Source organism: Equus caballus, unplaced genomic scaffold, assembly GCF_041296265.1.
Source record: "Equus caballus isolate H_3958 breed thoroughbred unplaced genomic scaffold, TB-T2T haplotype1-0000019, whole genome shotgun sequence".
NCBI lineage: Eukaryota > Metazoa > Chordata > Mammalia > Perissodactyla > Equidae > Equus > Equus caballus.
The window spans coordinates 2184731-2204615 of record NW_027222392.1 but is presented as its reverse complement, the minus strand read 5'-3'; the positions used below and the strand labels follow the sequence as shown (position 1 = coordinate 2204615).

The window sequence follows — 19885 nt, the reverse complement described above, 5'->3', positions numbered from 1 at the left end:
CAGTGCATTTTGTACTCCATCTTTTTCTCACAAGGCTCTAGCCACTCTCTCTCTCTTTAAACTGTCTTTTGAATAATTCAAGACTTTCCCAGCTTTTATTCTTTCTCTGATCACTGCTGGAATTCTCTTTCCCAGAGATTTTGCTTGGCTGTCTCCACTTCAACTTTTCCATTTTCAGATGAACTCCCACCTCCTTAGACAAGTCCTTCCTCTTGACTCTTTCTAATCATCCCCTCAGTTATTCTCTAGTCCTTCAAACAGTTATATCTGTAATATCAATGATCACAAAACGTACTTTAATAAATTATTTCTTGACTTTTATTTTGTCTGTTTTCCCTACAAGATTGTAATTCCTGTAAGGGCAAAGATTGCATTTATTCACGCATGCTGTTGGTAGAACACTGCCAGTGACCTAGTAGGCGCTTATAAATATTGTTGAATGAATATAAGTTTAAAAGAGACTTTTTTTATATTTGCAATTTCACAGGTTGGGTAAGAAGGTAAAGGAGAATAAACAGATAGAAACAATTTAGGAGGTAAAATTTTCCCAGTTTGTCTGCTGTCAAAATTCTACTTGGAAGCAAGTACAATCTCAGATAAGTAATTTGCTATTTAATATGGAGGCCGCCATTTTACCAAAATTCTCCACTATCTTTTTTATCCTTTTGTGAAGCAGAATAAGAATTTATCATGCTGAAGTCAAGGATCTTTAGAAGCTGCTGTCTATATCTTGACATTATATATTCTTTATAAAAAAAGAGCAACTCTATAGATCCATTTTTTTAACTGTGGGAGAATGGTTCTCGCTGTTACATTATGGATATGGATTGCTAAATCCAAAGGGTATTTACTTCCTCCCAGATCCATGATTCTTGCTGTTACATTATAGATTTTACTTTCTGAATCCAAAGGATATTTATTTTCTCCCCAATCCTTTTGTTGCTGTCACTAGAGAGACACTAATTCCTTTTTAAACTGCCTCCCTTGACTAGGTATATGGGAAGCGTAAGGTCATAGAATGATTCAGCATTCTGTTATGGTTTTCTTGTTTTTAAAAATATGATATATATTACGGCAATAGTTAAAATATTAGTTACAGTATTTCAAACAAACTCTTTAAATCAATATTTTTATTTATTTATTTACTTACAGGGAAAGATTCACCCTGACCTAACATCTGTTGCCAGTATTCCTCTTTTTGTTTTCCTCTCCAGAGTCCCCGTGTATGGTTGCATATCCTAGTTGTAAATTGTTCTAGTTCTTCTATGTGGGCCACCACCACAGCAGGGCAGCTGACAGAGGGATAGTGTGGTTCGATAACTGGGAAACAAACCTGGGCTGCTGAAGTGGTGAGCACTGAATGTTAACCATGAGGCCATCAGGGCTGGCTCCAATATCTTTGCTTTTAAATGAAAACTGTATATGTGACATATAAATCTAGCATTAACTACCACCAGCTGTTTTCATTAATATGAGGATCATTTACTCATTGAAAGATATTTGCTGAGTTTTACAAAGTGTCAGATACTCTTCTAGGATCTGGGTATACAGTGATGACTAAGAAAATAAGTTTCCCTTTGTCCTGTAGCTTAAATTCTAATGCAGAAGATAAACAATATATACAAATGAAAATAAAGTCATAGAGGATAACTGATTCTCAGAAAATTGTCATAGAGGGGTGCATGTGTGACAAGGTAACTCTAGTTAGGTGACATGGAGGCTTTTCTGAGAAATGATTTCTGAATGATGAAATAGAATGATCCTTAAGCATATCAATAGAAAGAAGATCTAAGGCAAAAGAGAAAAGCTTGTGCAGAAACACTAAGGTATGATGTAGTCTCAAGTGAAGAAGGTCAGGGTAATCAGTGCACAGTGGACTGGGGGAACGCGGTCCAAGTAGAGATGTGGAAGATAGGCAGGGTCTTGATCAGGGAACGCTATATTTTTAAACACTCAAGTTCCAAAAGAACATGGAAATCAAAATGACTCTATTAATATAGCAATTAGAAATCAAATCCTTCATGAGCTTTTAGATGACAGAGCAATTTGGCATCAAAATCCCTGACAACTTCCATTTAACTTTTGCTATGTTGATATTAGTAGAACACAATGTTTACTGCCCGCTTACAGTAATTTATAATTAAATACCTGAATTCATGCCACAATTCTTCACCTTCCCTCATGTCAAAGAAGAAGAAAACATCTATGCCAGTGTAATAACATTGATCTCTGTAAGAAGTTTCTAATGATTATTTTGTATTTTAATTATAGAGTTAAAGAACTAGAAGGATCATAATGAGATCCCTAACGTAAAATATTTGTAATATTTTGGGTAACTTTCCTAGTGTCAAAGTAGGTCCAGAACCTACATCTTCCATTGCATAAGGAAGAGCTGTTCTGACCATCCATGATGAAATTATAACCTGTCAGCTAGATTCCACAAATTTCTTCTGTGGCAAGAACCTCAGTTCTAGTAGGGCAGTGTGTCAAGCAAATGGCTTTCACGGGTTGGTGCATTATTTCTTTTGTACTCTTGTACTAAGTTGATTCCTAGAATGGTGTTTACGTGCTGATTTTGGGAGACACTGAACAAGATCAAGACATGGGCTGTAAATGGCCCCGTGCTGACCCTTGGCTTGGGCCAGGGGTGTAGGCCATTCTCAGCTCACATTTATGCATGGTCTGACTGCAGTGCAAAATGTATAGCACTGACGATGGTGGAGGTGGTGGCAGGCATTCTATATTCTGTCTTCCCTCCTGCTAACACCCAAGGAAGTCACTAGAGCCCTTCCACAGGCTCTGTGCCACGTGCCAGACAGTTCCTCAGAGGTGAATATACTTATCTCCTTCAAGGTCTTTTAAAACCTTTGCTCCTCAATCCCAACTGGCCCTTCTGATTAATGCTGTCTCTTGCCTCCCCTGGATGTGGTAGCATTGTACTCTCCGGTCTTAAACCACATGTAATGAGGGGCCTAACTTGCATGAACAGGACCACTTTTCTTTGTCTGGGCTCAGGTCTTTCATCTCTTCTCCCAGCTGGTGGTGGTGTGTGGAAGGCAGGGCTGTGGGACATCACATTCCTGAAATGCCTTTATTATGGCCTAAAGAGCTCATGGGTAGACATGATTGGAAGGTAACTAGTTTTAAACTTATAGTACAAAATTCCAATCAATTTAATGTGACTGGGAAATGAATTATTGTCCACATCTTCCTGCAAACTCTGCTCATCAGATTTGTATTTGCACTCATTATCAAGGAAACGTTGAGAGAAATTGGAAGACAGTATTCACAGACAGTCTAATAAATGATGCAGCATCATTAGTTATGATGTAAAACAACATTAAATAGATGGTATCAAAGAACATTAGAGGCATTTTTCCAACATAGAAAGGTTCTGAGTTGAACAAGAAGAGATGGATTCTGGACCTGGACAGGAAGAGAGATGCTTGGACACCGGGAAGAATCTTTCTGTGCTCTGACTGGACAATAAACAAATATGTAAGTACCTGCTCTCTACCTGTGATCCTAAACCTCCACTAATAAAGCACTATATCTTACACTGAGTCGTGAATTTTGTAATATACTCTTTAGTCACATTGTTTATAATTATTAATTCTTTTTACATCAAACTATTTGTATAATTAGAAATCCTGTAAAAAATATTTGGGTGGTTCTGCACACCCTAGGGAGAGGAACTGCTTTTAGAGATATCAATTTTGTGATGAATTAATAACACCTTCCCCCAATGACAAAGCATATTTTCATGGAAATTGATAAACTAGTTCTAAAGTTTATATGGATGTGTGCCTGAGTTTCAATAGAGTTGGTAATATAAACAAAGTGAGAAGAACAGAAATAGGTGATTGTATCTACTAGATGTCAGAACATAACATAAAGCTCTGGTTTGTAAATATTTTGTTATATGCCCAGGAATAAAGAATCCTAAAGAATGGAAAAAATGGCCTAGAAATAGAAGCATCTATCTTTAGAGATATAGTATAAATTTTATAATTTGATAAATGATGAAGGTGAAATTTTAAATCTGTGGAGAAGAATGGATTATTGGATAAATTCCAGAAGTACAAATTGCTATTTATTTCCCTCGTGCTCATCCCCCCATTTCACACATTTCTTTGTGCCTCTCTCTCTGTCCTTCTCTCTCTTTTCTGATTTGTAAACTTTTTGAATTCACCCAACTTTTGCACCAATAAAGTGCTTGTTGTATTATCTGTTGCACTCCATCTTCACACTATTATTTTAGTGTTATCCCTCTCACTTCCTCTAATGGAAGCAAATAATAAAGGATTAAGCAAAGCAGGGCATGGAATAAAGTACAAGATGGTAAGTGTGGTCTAATGTAGGAACCAGGGTTCCAGGACTCATTCCTGGAGTCCTGCTGTTGAGTCATACTTTAATAATAGGATCCCCTCCAGGAATGTGATCCATGTCAGATGGTGTTTCTGGGTCAGGAAACCATCTAAAATTTCAATAGAAAACCGAAAATAATCCTCCACCGCCCCCCTAAAGAAAATAACACTTATCCTTTAATACCATAGGCAATTGAAGTGAAGGTGCTTTGGGCCTTTACTTTCTGATGAGTCACTTCACTTCAGCTTCTTTCTGTGAGGGGTGATAGACATAAAAATAGGTTGGATGCAAGAGTGTATAGACCAACAGATTCCTCAGTATGGATCCTCTCTGAAGGGACATTATGAGCTTACATTCAAGTTTTCGCTCATGCTTCTATCCCATTGCCACATTTCATCACAGAGATCTGACATTCCTTGTTTTCAAAAAAAGAAAAAGTAAAATATCTTTTATAATGAGAAATTGTGCTTTTGGTTTTAAAGTCATGGCATATCAAGATCAGGAACTGATAGGAAAAAAGAACATTTTAGATTAATCTGTACATCTTTGTACACTTATAAATAAAATTTGTTATTCATTAACAAGCAAGTATTGCTGCTCTAGTCCCAAAAAATTCCATGTCCTTATGGATTGATGCTGTGCCTGATTCCAGCACTAGGCTCTTGCATTTAAGGCATTTACCCAAAACCTGCCCAGAGACACTACTTTCCATCTGAGTACCCACAGTGTTCTTCTCCTGAATATGAAGGAAAATGAAAGCATCTTCAAATAGAAACCCAGGAGCAGTTAAAAAGGAGAAAAACTTAGAAAAACCTCTAATTGTTTGGGGACAAACACTTGAGTAAGTCAAACCACAGATAACTGTGTCTTGGAAAGTCATACTGATGGGAAATTTCCAAATCCTGAGGGGGAACTGAGAGGCAATTCTGCAGGCTCACGACCTCTCAGAGAAACCTCTTTAAATTCCAGTTGGAAATCAAGGAGGAAACTCTTGCTTCTTTATTTTTTTCTCCATGAGACTGTGTTGGAGACAGTACTTGAGAAGGAGTGGGCAACGTTCTCGACCTCATCTGCCAGAGATGCTCTTCCTCTCTCCTTTAGATGTAGAAATAAGAGTTGGAAACGTATGTCACGCTTTGGCGAGCCACTGAATGCACTCTTCTCCCTTAAGAATAGAAGATTGCTGTCACCAGAATTTTCAAGGAACCAACACATGGTGAGATTTGTAATTCACATTTCTGCATTTGCAGAGAGGATTTTAAATTGTGATATTGTACATACAATTATGGGTGTTGTGGTGTGGGCTCTCAAGTTTAATACAATGCATGGGTCTACACTTAACTGTGTATACCTGAGCTAGTACATAACATTTCTGGCCTCATAATCTTCATTTTTAATGGGAATTATAATATTACCAAGTTCAAAGGATTTGGAAACTTAAATCAATACATATAGAGTCAATAGGACAGAACTTGACACATAATATGTGCTCAATGAATAACAGCTATTAGAATGTAAACTTTTTTGGAGGAGTTAGGAGTCCCTATTATTTCAAGTCTAATTAAATTAGACCTATCTTCAGTTTTTCATCTCCGAGTTAAATCTAAATAACTATGAAATGCAATGGGTACACATTTTTGTCTTCGCTCTCCAATAGCATTTCATTTATTCTTTCTATATATATTCTAACTTATCATTCATGCTCTAATGCTGTACCCTTCCTGATGTTTTATATTAAAAAGTGGGATTTTTTGAAGCTGTATACAGAATACTGAGATAGGAGCATGGTAATTCAAGTGCTGTTTACCTTTACAGAGCTATTGATATATAGTATAGCAGTTAATATTCCCACAACAAAGCCCCAACAAATGGCACAGGGAAGGACATTCAAGGTAAGAAAGAGTGACTTAAGTCACAGACCAGAGTCTTCTAATTTTATTTTATTTTATTTATTTATTTTTTAAAGATTGGCACCTGCGCTAACAACTGTTGCCAATCTTTTTTTTTTTTTTTTGCTGCTTTATTTCCCACTCCCTCCCCCGGTACATAGTTGTATATCTTAGTTACAGGTCCTTCTAGTTGTGGGATGTGGGACGCCACCTCAACGTGGCCTGATGAACGGTGCCATGTCCGCGCCCAGGATTCGAACCCTGGGTGGCTGCAGCGGAGCGCACAGACTTAACCACTCGGCCACAGAGTCGGCCCCGAGTCTGTAATTTTAAATGCTGGTTAAAGTCAACTTAATTTTCTCTGAGTATATTTGATGTCATAGATGGTCTTAGATATCTACATCAGAATTGTTCAGAATATTTGAACGGCCAAAATTGTGGCCTGGTTTAGTGCTGGTTGTTGGGGCTTTACCTCTCTCTTAAGATGAGCTGAATAGTTAGGAGGACAGGCAAGAGAAGGTCAGGCATCTATCAGGAGTGACACAAGTGGAAACAGAGAAAGGTTATTTTTTCCCCCAATTACAGAAATAGTAAGAGTATAAAACTTAAGATATTTAGGGATATCAGCAAGTAATATTGAGGGGAGTGAAGAAGATGTGAAAACTGAAGAGAACATATTTTCCAGATTGTCATGGAAATAAACATGTTTAACTAGATAGACAAAGAAAAAAACTCTTTTATTGCACAGGTAAATAATAATCCTAGATCTAAAATATAGTACACTGAATAACTTGACAAGGAGAGTAATTAAGAATGGCATTTTAGGGCTGGCCCCTGGCAGAGTGGTTAAATTCATGTGCTGCACTTCAGTGGCCCAGGGTTTTGCTGGTTCAGATCCTGGGCATGGACCTGACTCCACTCATCCAGCCATGCTGAGCGGCATCCCACACAGCAGAACTAGAAGGACCTACAACTTCAATGTACAGCTATGTACTGGGGGGCTTTGGGGAAAAGAAGAGGAATAGATTGACAACAGGTGGCTCAGGGCCAATCTTAAAAAAAAAAAAGTAAAACCAAAACCCCAAAATGGCTGATTTATATATTAAAAAATGAGATTTTAATGTATTCTTTTAATTTGTAATAAATATATTTATTTATGAAACTATATGCAGATGTGACTGTTATGTGGAGATAGGTACATATAAATGCATCTAAAATTTACTGCTTGAAATATAACTACAAAACACTAGTTAATAATCTTACAACTAATTCCTCATATAAGTTTGAACGTTATACATACTTCAAAGTTGAAATTTCTATTATTTTCAAAAGGATAGATACTAGAATTACTTTGTTACCAAAATGAATAGGAAGGAAATAGTGGACATTGTGGATATTAGGGAGACAAAATTCCCAAGGTCACAGCCCCACAGGATGGCCCAGAGCCCATAGTTCAGGCTGTGAGGGGTCCTGAGCAATCTTTGCTGCAGCTTCAGCATATTAAAGAGTAAGATATCAAGAGAGGAAAGACCATGGAATCTTCCAGGAGAAATGTGAACAGAATAAGTTGCTTCCTATAGGAGTATATGCCGTTAAAACTGATCAAAGTGAGAGATGGGAAGGCTGGGTCCATGATACAACTACTTATGGAAGGTTTACAATAGTTTAAAGTTTTAATACAAGATTCTACGTTATGTTAGGATATTAATTCCTCCTATGCAAGTTAATTATACAAGATAGATAATAAAATTATCCTCAAACCCCATCTCCTTTTTCTGATCAGTTCAATACGATGTTGTTGGTTTTAAATGTTAAAAGATTTTAGTGTTAAATCTTGTAATTAGATCAAGGTATGAATTGAAAATAAAGTCTCTACCATTTTCATATGTTCTGTTCTTGATTTTAAAATTATACTAAAATGTTCAAATGGATAAAGTTATCACAATTTTTCTTGTTTTTCTCATTTACCATATTGTAAAAATGCTTTACAATCTATGTCCTCATATTATTAATTAGTATTTTGTTCACAGAACACTGTGCTATTAATTCGTAGTAGTCCAATTCACACAAACACCTTTCTATTATTCAACATTTTAGATATTTCTAAATTTTCACTATTATAAATGACATTTATCATCTTCCATTATGAAACTTACACCTTCTTTCACTTTCAGAACAATTTTTAAGATTGGGATTACTAGTATGACAAGTGTAAACATGTTTATGATTCTGGAAATATTTGCTAAAATGTGTTCCAAAAGAATTACATGCATGAAGTAGTTTCATTGCAATTTTATGATTGATGTAATTAAAAAAACTTGATTTTAAAAATATGTATTCTATTTTTATGATGGATTTAATTTTCTACCTCACTTCGTGTGTGTAGACACTGTTTAAAAATAATGCTGAAATCAATATTTCAAATTTTCCTTTTGAATTATACATCGCAGAGCATATTCATAACTGTCTTATTGACTCCTACGGGCCGGGCAGCTTGGACAAGTGTTACTGCATCTATCTTGTGGGAGAGAACTCGGAGGCTTAGCAATCTCTTCAATGACACGTGTCTCTTAAGTGATGAAGATGGGATTGCTAGCCTTTTGATAGCAGAAACTGAACAATTATTGTATTATTTTTCATTAAATGTTTATTTTGGACTAATTTAAGGCTAATAGGAAAATTACCAAGATAGTACAGAGAATTCTTGTATACTCTTCCCTTTACTTCCCGTAATATTCTCATCTTACATCACCATGACTGTATTTGGCAAAAGTATATAATGCACATTGATATATTACTCTTAATGAAACACGAGGTTTTATTCATATTTTATTAATTTTCCCACTACTACCCTTTTCCTGTTTTATGGTTCGATCCAGCACAACACATTCCATTTAGGATAATTACCTTTTAAATGACCTAAAGTCATAAATTTGTGATCATAAACTATGAGGACACTGTACTCTCCATTGTCAAAGTTTTAACATTAATTTTGGAAATTTATGTTATCAGAAAAAAGAGAGGGTTGATTTGTTTATATCTAATAAAGATTTTAATTCTGAAATGGTACTATTGTTGGAAATTCTTCAGAAAAGGAAAGTGGAGAGCCTAAGAATTATTTTATTATTAGATTAATGTAGAGCTTTGGTCTTCCTCTCCACCTCGCTACCCAACTTGGCTTTCTTTGTACAATGAAGCTACCTGAAGAAGAAGCAGACACATGTGGGCCTGAGGGCTCAGATACTTTATTCAGGGATTATTAAGGACATTTGCAAGTGTTGCATATTTAAACAACACTGTATCTGCACCGTGACCATAAAATATTTTATATTTGTGAATAAATAAAAGGATCATTAAAAAAAGTACCAACATCAGTCATGGTGGAGCAAGAATTAGTAGTGAAAACGTTGTCATTTCTGCTCTATGTCAATGGCTCTGCGGGCTGTTCTCACCATCTATAGTCATGTTCTCCTGTGCTTCTAACTACATAAACATTTTTATGAGAATTGCCATATCTGATTCTCGCAAGAACTCTCTCAATACGCATACTTATTTTTACCCAGTTACAGAAGTAGAACCCGAGTCTTTGAGAATTTACATTACTTTTCCTCGACACCTCAACATAATGTAACTAAGTAGAAGAGCTGGGATTTGAACCTCGGTCTGTATGAGTCTGGAGCTAATGTTCCTACTCATTTCATTTGGTTGTCTTTTCTGCTTTGACCCTAGGATAAGCTAATAACTGCTAGATCATTTATTGTATTCTTTACTTTTTAATAAATGGTTGTTGATTGATTCATGACCTTATGGGGTTTGTTTTATGCTCTTGTTTTCTTTATGGCAGCTTGTAGCTGGATGTGAAGTTTATAGTGCTGGCACTGTTTAAGAATGCCTGCTACCCTGGAAACATAATGGAAATGGTTATTTTAAAGTAAGGAAATAGATAGATGTTAGTACATGCAATTGTATTTTTGTTAGTTTTATTAACATTGAAAATTGTTTTTGTTAGCTCTAGGTGGCATTTATACAAATCAACTTATTTTTAATTCTCACAGTAAGCCTCATTATGCTTTCATTCACCTATTTAACAAACAATAATTATATATACATGTACACACACAGACAAGCACTGTCTGGCTGATAAGTTTCTGTTATATACATGTAGGTGAGGACAGAATCGTTCTCTGAAGTTGTGTCTTGCTATGGAAAATGAAGTCAAAAGTTGAAGTAATTATCTGGATGACTCATGGAAAAACTTTCTGTGGGTAAGGTGGCTGGCTTTTTAAGTGAGAGTGTAGTTACCACAATTTGTAAAACCATTTTATCAAAAGTGATATTTTTGCATTTTCCAATTTGATCCTCATCATGATCCTGTGAGATAAGTGGATGGGCTACACATGAACATCCCTACTTTACAATATAGTCATAAATTCAAAACAGATATACTTTGGCAAGTTGTACTTGATCAATTGAGCCACATTGTATACATAATTAGCAAGTAATTAATAAAGCCTCAAGACTGACTATATGTGACACACTGTTTCTATTTCTTACCTGTGTGATTGTTGACAATCTGCCATTCGCTCTTTGACTTTCATTAAGGGGCTGCATTTAAACAGAACAAAGGACTCAGAAGGGTTTAACATCTACAGGTGGATGGAGACTGTAGAAAGGCCAATCCTGCTCTAAAGTTCTTCTTATAAAAGAAGCATCTTTGCTTCTTTCCCTGTTGATCCAGTGGGAGGGACTTGGGTGTCGAAACCAGCCTGTGTTACAATTCCAGATGCAGCATCTATTATTTGTTTGGCCTTATCTCTTTAAGCATGAGTTACCTCCCAGTAAAATAGGGATAATAAGACCTACCATGGGCTGTTTCCCATGCACTAAGCCATGAATAATTGCTTTCCTCATATTATTGAACTTAGTCATAAAGATAACACTCTTCGTTAGGTATTGTTACTTTTTTATAAACCTCTGTTCTTATTTTTAAATGACGAATGAAGGAAAACACCAACTAAACACATGCGTACTTGTTACCTGTTAGTATTGAGCTAGGCACCTTACCATAGAGCTTTCTCTTTTATAAAAAACAAATTAATTAATCTTAAAGTCCCAATTCAGTTCAGACATTTAAAGAAATAATTAGGGGACTTGTCATGATTTTCAACTGCTTCTTTAACTGGGTGTCATTTCTTCTTCTATTTGTAGATATGAGTCTCCTGATCAGTGATAGTGTGCCAGTCATTGTGCTCCGACTCTATGCAATGAAAGGCACCACTACTTAACTGGCAGCCATCCTTTCTTCAGAACTTGGATACGACTTGAGAATCCTCAACAATTCACTCCAGGAAACCACTATTGAGTGATCAGAGTTGGTGGTTGAGATGAAAACTATTTCTCATCTCTTCCACATGCGAATACCTCCATTCCCCCAAACTGAAACTCTGGCTATTTTTAAGTATTTAATAACTTATCTCCACCTCAATTCTGCCTAACTTCCCAAACCACCTCCCACAATTTTATAATTTTGTTTTCTCAATGAAGACAGAAGCACATAAGATAATTTTTCATATGGATGCCTCCGCTTGTAGATGACTATGATACCATAAACTGGTCTGAAGTAACTTTCTCTTCATTTGTGGTAGCTTTCAACTTTCCCTTGGAAATCATGCAAAACCAAAGCTTTGTAACTGAGTTTGTCCTACTGGGTCTTTCAAAGAATCCAAATGTTCAGAAAATAGTATTTGTTGTATTTTCATTGGGCTACATTGCAGCTGTTGGGGGCAACTTGCTAATTGTGGTGACTGTCATGATCAGCCCGGCACTCCTGGGCTCCCCTATGTACTTCTTCCTGGATTTCCTATCCTTCCTGGATGTATGTTTTTCCTCTGCCATTGCCCCAGAGATGATTGTGGACTCTCTCTGTGAGAGGAAAACCATCTCCTTTGAGGGCTGCATGACCCAGCTTTTTGCTGAGCATCTTTTTGCTGGGGTGCAGGTCATTGTCCTCACTGCCGTGGCCTATGACCACTATGTGGCTATCTGCAAACCCTTGCATTACTCTTCTGTCATGAACTGGAGGCTCTGTGGCATTTTAATGGGGGTAGCCTAGATAGGGGGCTTCCTGTATTCCATGATACAAATTCTCTTTACGTTCCAGCTGCCCTTCTGTGGCCCCAACGTCATCGATCATTTCATGTGTGACTTGTACCCATTACTGGAGCTTGCCTGCACTGATACTTACATCTTTTGCCTTTTGGTGGCTGCCAACAGAGGGTTTATCTGCATAATAATCTTCTCCTTATTGCTTCTTTCCTATGGTGTCATCTTTCTCTCTCTGAGAACCCATAGTACTGAAGGGCAGAGGAAGGCTCTCTCCACCTGTGGATCTCATACAGCTGTTATGGTTTTGTTCTTTGTCCCATGCATATTTGTGTATGCATGACCTCCAACTGCTTTCTCCGTGGCAATATTTTACACCATGCTAACTCCCTTGCTCAATCCTTTGATTTACACTTTCAGGAATAAGGAAGTGAAAAATGCCATGAGGAATGTGGTACAGAATAATAATGTTTTCCAATGAAAAACAAAATATTTAACTTTGAAAAAATTTTTTAGTCAAGAATAAAAAAGTCAAATTTTCTTATACAAAAACTTTATGTGAATAGGTCTTTTTGAAAGGAGGGAATGTAATGAAATAAAAAAAAGCACTAACATGAGAGTCAAGAAATAAGGTTTTCATCCGTAAATCACTTATCAACTCTAATTCGGTTACTCAGTATCCTCATATGTAAATTAGAAAGAGCTGAATTTTATGCTTACTTAGAATCCAATAACCAAAAAAGAATGAAAAGAGAAATCAGACTGCTTGCCATTCACTTCATGCTTTAAAAAAAACCTTATGGAAGGAAGACAAAAATATCTCAGAGATTAGGAACAGACACTCAAACTATTTCAAGTGAAAAGAAGTTTATATTTATGGCACTGATGTCTGTGACTGATGAAAAACAATCGGGACTCAGGAAGGGCAGAGACTGGAGCATTCTCAGAACCTAACTGTAGGTGTACCTGTATCACATGACCCCGTCATTTGACATGGTCCGTGACGAACTGCTACAGAATTTGCATCATTTGGTGAATTTCTTGAGAGACAAAACCTGATTGGCCCAGGCTTGCTTATGGATGAGTTTCTCTTGGGTCAGGTGACCACCTCATACCTGTCAGCTATGGGAGAGGAAGAGGAACCAGATTCCATAAGGGAGTCAGCAATGAGCATCTCTTACACAAGTACAATCAAAGGTCACTATTGAGGGAAGCTGTTATGAGTGAAACCAGTACTAAAGCTGCATATACAGTGAGCTGAGTTTCCTCCCCTACAGGAGGATCAGAAACCAGAGACATTCGAGTCAACAATAGGTTTCAAGAGAGGGTACTACTTTAATTTACTTGGTTATTTGAATTTTCTTGCCTTTGTCTTCTACCTAGGTCAAAATAATTCTATTTGAATAACAACCAACAAAAAAACATTCAAATTCAGACACATCTTTCATGTCATTCCCATAATTAAGGTTTGTTTGTCTCAGATCGCCAAATGGCCTCTGGAATAAATTATTTACAGAAAACTATTTCGGTCCTCAACACATTAACACTAATAAAATGCTTATTTACTGAGTATTATAGACAAAAATACTAATCATTTTTTTCTTTACTTAATCTTCCATTTCAGACCCAAAGAAGAACATATGATATTAATTTTCTGCCAGAGTATCTGCGTTATTCACTGGAACCCTTATCTTAGTAAGATGCAACTTTAAATGAGCAGAGTTTAAATTAAGGTCCTAATTCATCCTAAAACTAGAGGTGAGACAGAGGTGGGTCAAACTTAAAATAATACAAACCTCAGTTATCATCTCATCCCATTTCGACAGTTTCCATGAATGAATGACTGTAGTCAACTGCCTTCAGTAAAACCCTGGCATTGATTTGACAGAAGATGAAGTCCAGTTACGTAATCCAGTCATTCAGGGTACAGTGAATTTTAATGAGCCCTCAGGGTCAGTTCACTTCAGAGCTGGAAGGAACATCAAGAGATCATTGACTCAGCTTCTTGCCTTTGGCCAGTTTAATGGTCTGCTTTGAAACTAGCTTCTGCAAAGTGTTTTCACCGGAACTGGGAAGGCTAATTATTCCCTCAAACATAGGGAGTTAATTTAGGGCTTTTTGACTGGGAAGTTTAATGCATGGACTCATTCATTGGCTGTTCTTGTTTTCCAGGCTAAGAAATCTTATGACATTACTGTATATCTTATTAAAATAAAAAGTAATTTGGACTTGTACTTAAGAGATTTGGATTCTAGGCTCAGTTCTGTTACTAATTAGCAACATGACCTTAGGCGAGTTATTTATTTTCTTTAGTCTTCAGCTTCTTGTGTCTAAGGAAGGTTAACAAAAGCACAAATATTTCCTCTGCACTTTCTCTGAGCCAGGGATTCTTTCCTTTCATATGTTATATATTTCAGTATTTATAGAGTCTTTTTTTAAAGTAGGTCTTCAGGGTCAGCTCCAATGACCTAGTGGTTCAGTTCAGTGCACTCCACTTCAGTGGCCAAGGTTCAGTTCTCAGGTGTAGACCTACACCATTCATCTATCAGTGGCCATGCTGCTATGGTGCCTCACCTATAAAATAGAGGAAGACTGCAACGCATGTTAGCTCAGGGCAAATCTTCCTCAGCAAAATATATATATATATATATATATATAATATATATAAATAAATAAATAAAAGTAGGTTTTCATATTCTCATTTAATTGATGGAGAATCTGAGGCTCAAAGACTTTAAGCAACATCCTAAAAACCTTCCTCAGGATTCTTCTAGTCCATTTGTAACTAAAAAGGCCAGATGTTGGGATATGATTTTCTCTGAGACACATGGGCTTGTTGGTTGCCACTAGACACTTCAGCAAAGTGCAGAGCAAGGTAGAATCTATTCATGGCATTCTTCCACCTCAACATCCATCGCCCATCTTTCTCCTTCCATGCTTACTCTAGACCTCTCACTTCATCCTCATTTAAGGCACCTAGCTTGTAATGTCATATCTTTCAGGTAATTCTTACACCAGAGGGCTGGGTAGTAACATGGTTTTCCAGGTAGCAAAGTAATTTTGTAATGTAATCTATCCAATGTTTAATAGGTTGCAACAATTTCAAAGCAAACACATGTCTTCCCTGTAAGTGGAAGGGCATACATCTTTAAAAAGAAAAAGGAAAAACATAAGAAGTATTCAAGAATTACTTTCCCTTTTCCTTCTTTCCTGTCCTCTTCTGTACACTGATTCATAAGCAAAGATAGGATTAGAAATGGGAGAACATAACATTAAAAATAAAATAAATGAATAAAGATTATTACTTGTAGCCTTTTATAAAGAGAAAATATGAATTTAAAGAGGTTGAGAAACACTTAAATTAACATAGCAGATAAGTAGTGAGACCCAGACTCATGTCTACGTTACATATTTCATTTATCTAGCTGTACACTAATTGTTCCCAAAGTCTACTTTTGCCCTTGGACTGTCTGAGCTAAGTATCTCGTTGGATATCCTTTGGGACAAAGTTGGGAGTAATGGTTTCCTTGGAGCTCCTGAGGCTAAAAGCCTGCCTTAGGCATTTGCAAACTTTTGTGGGAATTACTATAAATATCCAGTGCAATATAAAGAAAACACTTAACTCACATTTTTCCAAAAGAGAAACTGTGGGAAGCTAGCTCTTCACAGGCATTTCTCTCTCAAAGCGCAAGAAGGGTTTTCTCCAAAACTTTCCAAGAACCAAATTAAGCAACTTCCCCTGTTTTTCATGATGCTCTCCCCTGCTCCAGTAGAAGTGTGGTTTTGTCTAACCTAGTGCATCTGCTCAGGAACCATGTGAAGCACAGCCACGTGCAGCAGCCCCTTTCCCCATAAACTCGCTACACCCCATAACCTCTAGGATAGAAAGCATTGTAAATCTCAATAAAGTATAGGTTGCATGTTTCATTCAGGCTTCATATAATTCACCATCTAAGTAAATTAAAGTGGTAGATATGAAAAATATACTTTATTGAAAGTCATCTCTTTGCTTATAAGAAAAGAGGTAAGTTTTTCATCCATCTGAAATATTTGCTTCCTTTAGACTAACCTGATGGAATCTATTCTCAGTGTGTCACCCAACAAATAGTGGGGGTACTGGAGAGTATTTCCCCCAATGAAGTGTTATCGTGGTCCAGGGCTCCTAATCCTTCCCTGGTCTCAGGACAAAGCTACACTACCTCTCAAAAGCATCTCTGCTCACAAAGGTTGCACCAAACAGCACCATGGCCCTGAGGACCGCGTGGCAGAAGTTTCTTTCTCGGGGGTCCGCTCATTTGAAGAGTTTCTGGTCAGTGCTGATATTTGTGGGACAGAGCACAACATAGGGCTGCACTTCATACACACCTGGGCTTTCAAGATCCTTGACAATGCTTTCTCGTGACCCACAATGCACCCCCTCTCTGGTTTTGGGGCAAGTGATAGTGCAGTGTTAAGGGTGAAAGAAGCTGAATTCTTGGATGAAAGCTTGGGTCAAACTAACTTTTATAATATTTTTATTAAAAATAATAACTCCAATTCTCTCCGCTCTATATGGCTATCTATTTACCTGACTCTCTCTCTGCTGTCTGCTCACTATAACTCTCCTCTCTCTTACTCTGACTGCATTCAGTCTCTGCTCTTTCCTTCTCTTCACTATTATTCACTTAGGTTTCTAGTTTTCTGCTTTGATGTTTGTCTCATCATGAAGTTTACAGAGCTTGATTTGGAGTCAGAACAGGGAATTAAGGTATCATTTGTCATCTTTCTCTGATGGCTTGGAATTTGTCTTCTCTGGGATGCAATCTACATGATGACTGGGATTTGATGTTTTATATGACATAGAAGGTGAATGCTAGAGAGAGATACTATCCAGTAGCGTCTCACTCTAGTTGTAGCCTAACTGTACCAGGTAAAACTTTCCATATCAGAGCTCAAACTCTGTACACAGAAAAAAAAGAAACAAGGCAAATGGCCACACTTATTTTGTGAGAAAATGCACAGATCAAATGAAATTTAAAAAATGAAAATATGTTCAAAAGATTAGATTATAGAACAAGAACAATATATAATCTAGGCTTGTCTTTTTGAATTAAATGTATATGTTTAATAAAGCATATAGCAGTATAGGAGCATAGGAGATAGAACCAGACATTTGTTTATGAGAAAAGAAAGAGAAGAGCTGTGGTACAAAATATAAGTGAACTGGTTAACATTTCAGAAGGTAAAGGAAAAAAATAAGGAATAAAGCAGGGAAAACAGCATGCTTCACTACTGTGATGACCCCAAAATCAGAGAGGTAGGCTTGTCCAGGAGTGTTAGGAAATAGTAACTGAATTGAATGATCAGATTCTGAGGTGGGGTTGATCTGACTTACTGCATACACTTTGTCAAGTGCTGCTTCTCTGTACTCATGTCCCTAAATGCTTTCTCTTTACTTATTTAAAATAAAATAGAATTACGTGACCTCACTTTCATGTTTGTCCATTATCTGCCCACAAATATACCTCCTACAACTTTAATTTAATGAGAGTGGAGTTTTACAGAGATCATCTTTATGTTTACCTGAAGCAATTACTGCTTCTCCTCTTCTTATGATTGTTTTTTACTCACTCTTCTCACCCAATTTCTCCTCTCTTAAGAACAAAAACCTCCCTCTCTTTCATCTTTACCCCCGTGTATGAACGTAATATATTGAAACTGAGTAATCATTAATTCATTTTCCCTTTCGTAGTTGTGAGATATGATAGGAACTGTCCATCGGAACTTGTAGTTTTATAACATCTCTAGTTTATCACACCAAAGTAATATTATTTTCACTGAACTGCGAAGAAACTTAAAGTTTTATTTAGATGTTTGTGTTTATTAGAAGTAAAGAGACAATTTGAATTTCTAATATTGAAAATCTAATATTGAAAAATGCTATTGAAATTCTACATAAAGAAACCTAGTTTAAGTTTATTGAATACTTGAGTTTCAGAGAAACTCATTGGAATATACAGTTTAACACATTTGAAGCCATAACTCCACTTCTTTCTCATTTTTGAATCTTCACTGACCAAACAGGTTATTCTCTAGGGATCTTTCTACCTTTGGAATCAAAACTGATTTGGTATTATCACAAACAGTTGTGTGTAATTCTTATGTAAGTAACTATCTTATCTAGAGGCATGTTACTCTTCCAACTTGAATGTAAAGAGGTTGAGGACATCTTTCAATGCCACACTACAGTGACTGCAGATGTGAGTAGGTTCTTAGTACATATATGATGACTTGATGGTGTTACTAATTCATTGATGGATTGGTGATTCATGAGAAGGAGGAAGAGTTTCTCAAAATGCATGCTAAAATAAATTCAAGATCATTTGTCATTAATATTTTAAAAAACATCATAGAAATATTATGAGACATAGTAAAAATGATAACTCCCCAACTGAAGTAATAGACTAAACTGGAAAGGAGAGAAAACTTGATAGATTGACTATATAAAAATGAAAAAAAAACTAAAGAGCTCAAAATTTAAAAATATCAAAAACTTAACTACAGGGGCTTGCCCCATGGCATAGCAGTTGTGCTCAGAGCACTTCACTTTGCCAGCCCAGGTTTGTGGTTTCAGATCCCTGGTGCAGACCTATGCCACTCATCAGGCATGCTGTGGCAGCAACCCGCATACAAAAAATAGAAGATTGGCACAGATGTTAGCCCAAGGACAATCTTCCTCAGGCAAAAGGAGGAAGATTGGCAACAGATGTTAGCTCAGGGTGACTCTTCCTTGAAAAAAAAGAAAAAAAAAACTACAGAAGATATATATAATTCAGAAAAGATGAAATACAAGAAAGAAAAATATAAAATATATAAAGTGTTATACCATATCACTAATCAAAGAAATATATAGCATGATTTTAATGCTATTAACCAAGCAAATAAGATAATGCCCCAAGTCAAATTTTTATTAGGAATCTGTTCCGTATTTCTATAATCTTAGAAATAATGGAAAATGATCCAGTCTGTACATAAGAGGGGACATTTAACCAGACAAATATAACACTGAGAAACCTGGAAGAATGGGTAAGAAAGTAAGTTAATTGTGAAGTGTGGAATTGGTTAATTATACATTTTTCAAGGGTACTTTTTTTACCCTGTAATCTACTGTTAACTTTGGATATTTTGTTATGAAAATATTTTTGTTTTATAATTAAATTTTCTCTAATAAATATTGAAACATATAAAAAGGCCATTAATAATTATGAAAATTTTCATATTTCATGTCATCAACCTCCTGTAAATTTAATCTGAATAAAATATTAAAAATAAACAAAGGCTATAAGTGAGAAGAGGCTTATTCAAAAGCTTTTTATTAGAGTGAATATTTGAAAAGAAGTAACATAAAAATAAATTATAAAATTTATATTATGAAATGTTGATATGTTAACTTACAGTTGCTAAAATGGACAATTGTGTTACAGATACTCTTTAGCTGCATGCAGAAAGACTTTTAACAATCAAAAATTAAAATAAAAAGTATAATA

The 19885-nt window shown here is 36.2% G+C and overlaps 1 pseudogene; it reads left to right on the top strand.

The window, feature by feature from the left end:
* The first annotated feature begins 11925 nt into the window (after window positions 1-11925).
* Window positions 11926-12856, top strand: LOC138922937 (olfactory receptor 4C15-like; annotated as a pseudogene).
* The last annotated feature ends 7029 nt before the right edge of the window (window positions 12857-19885 follow it).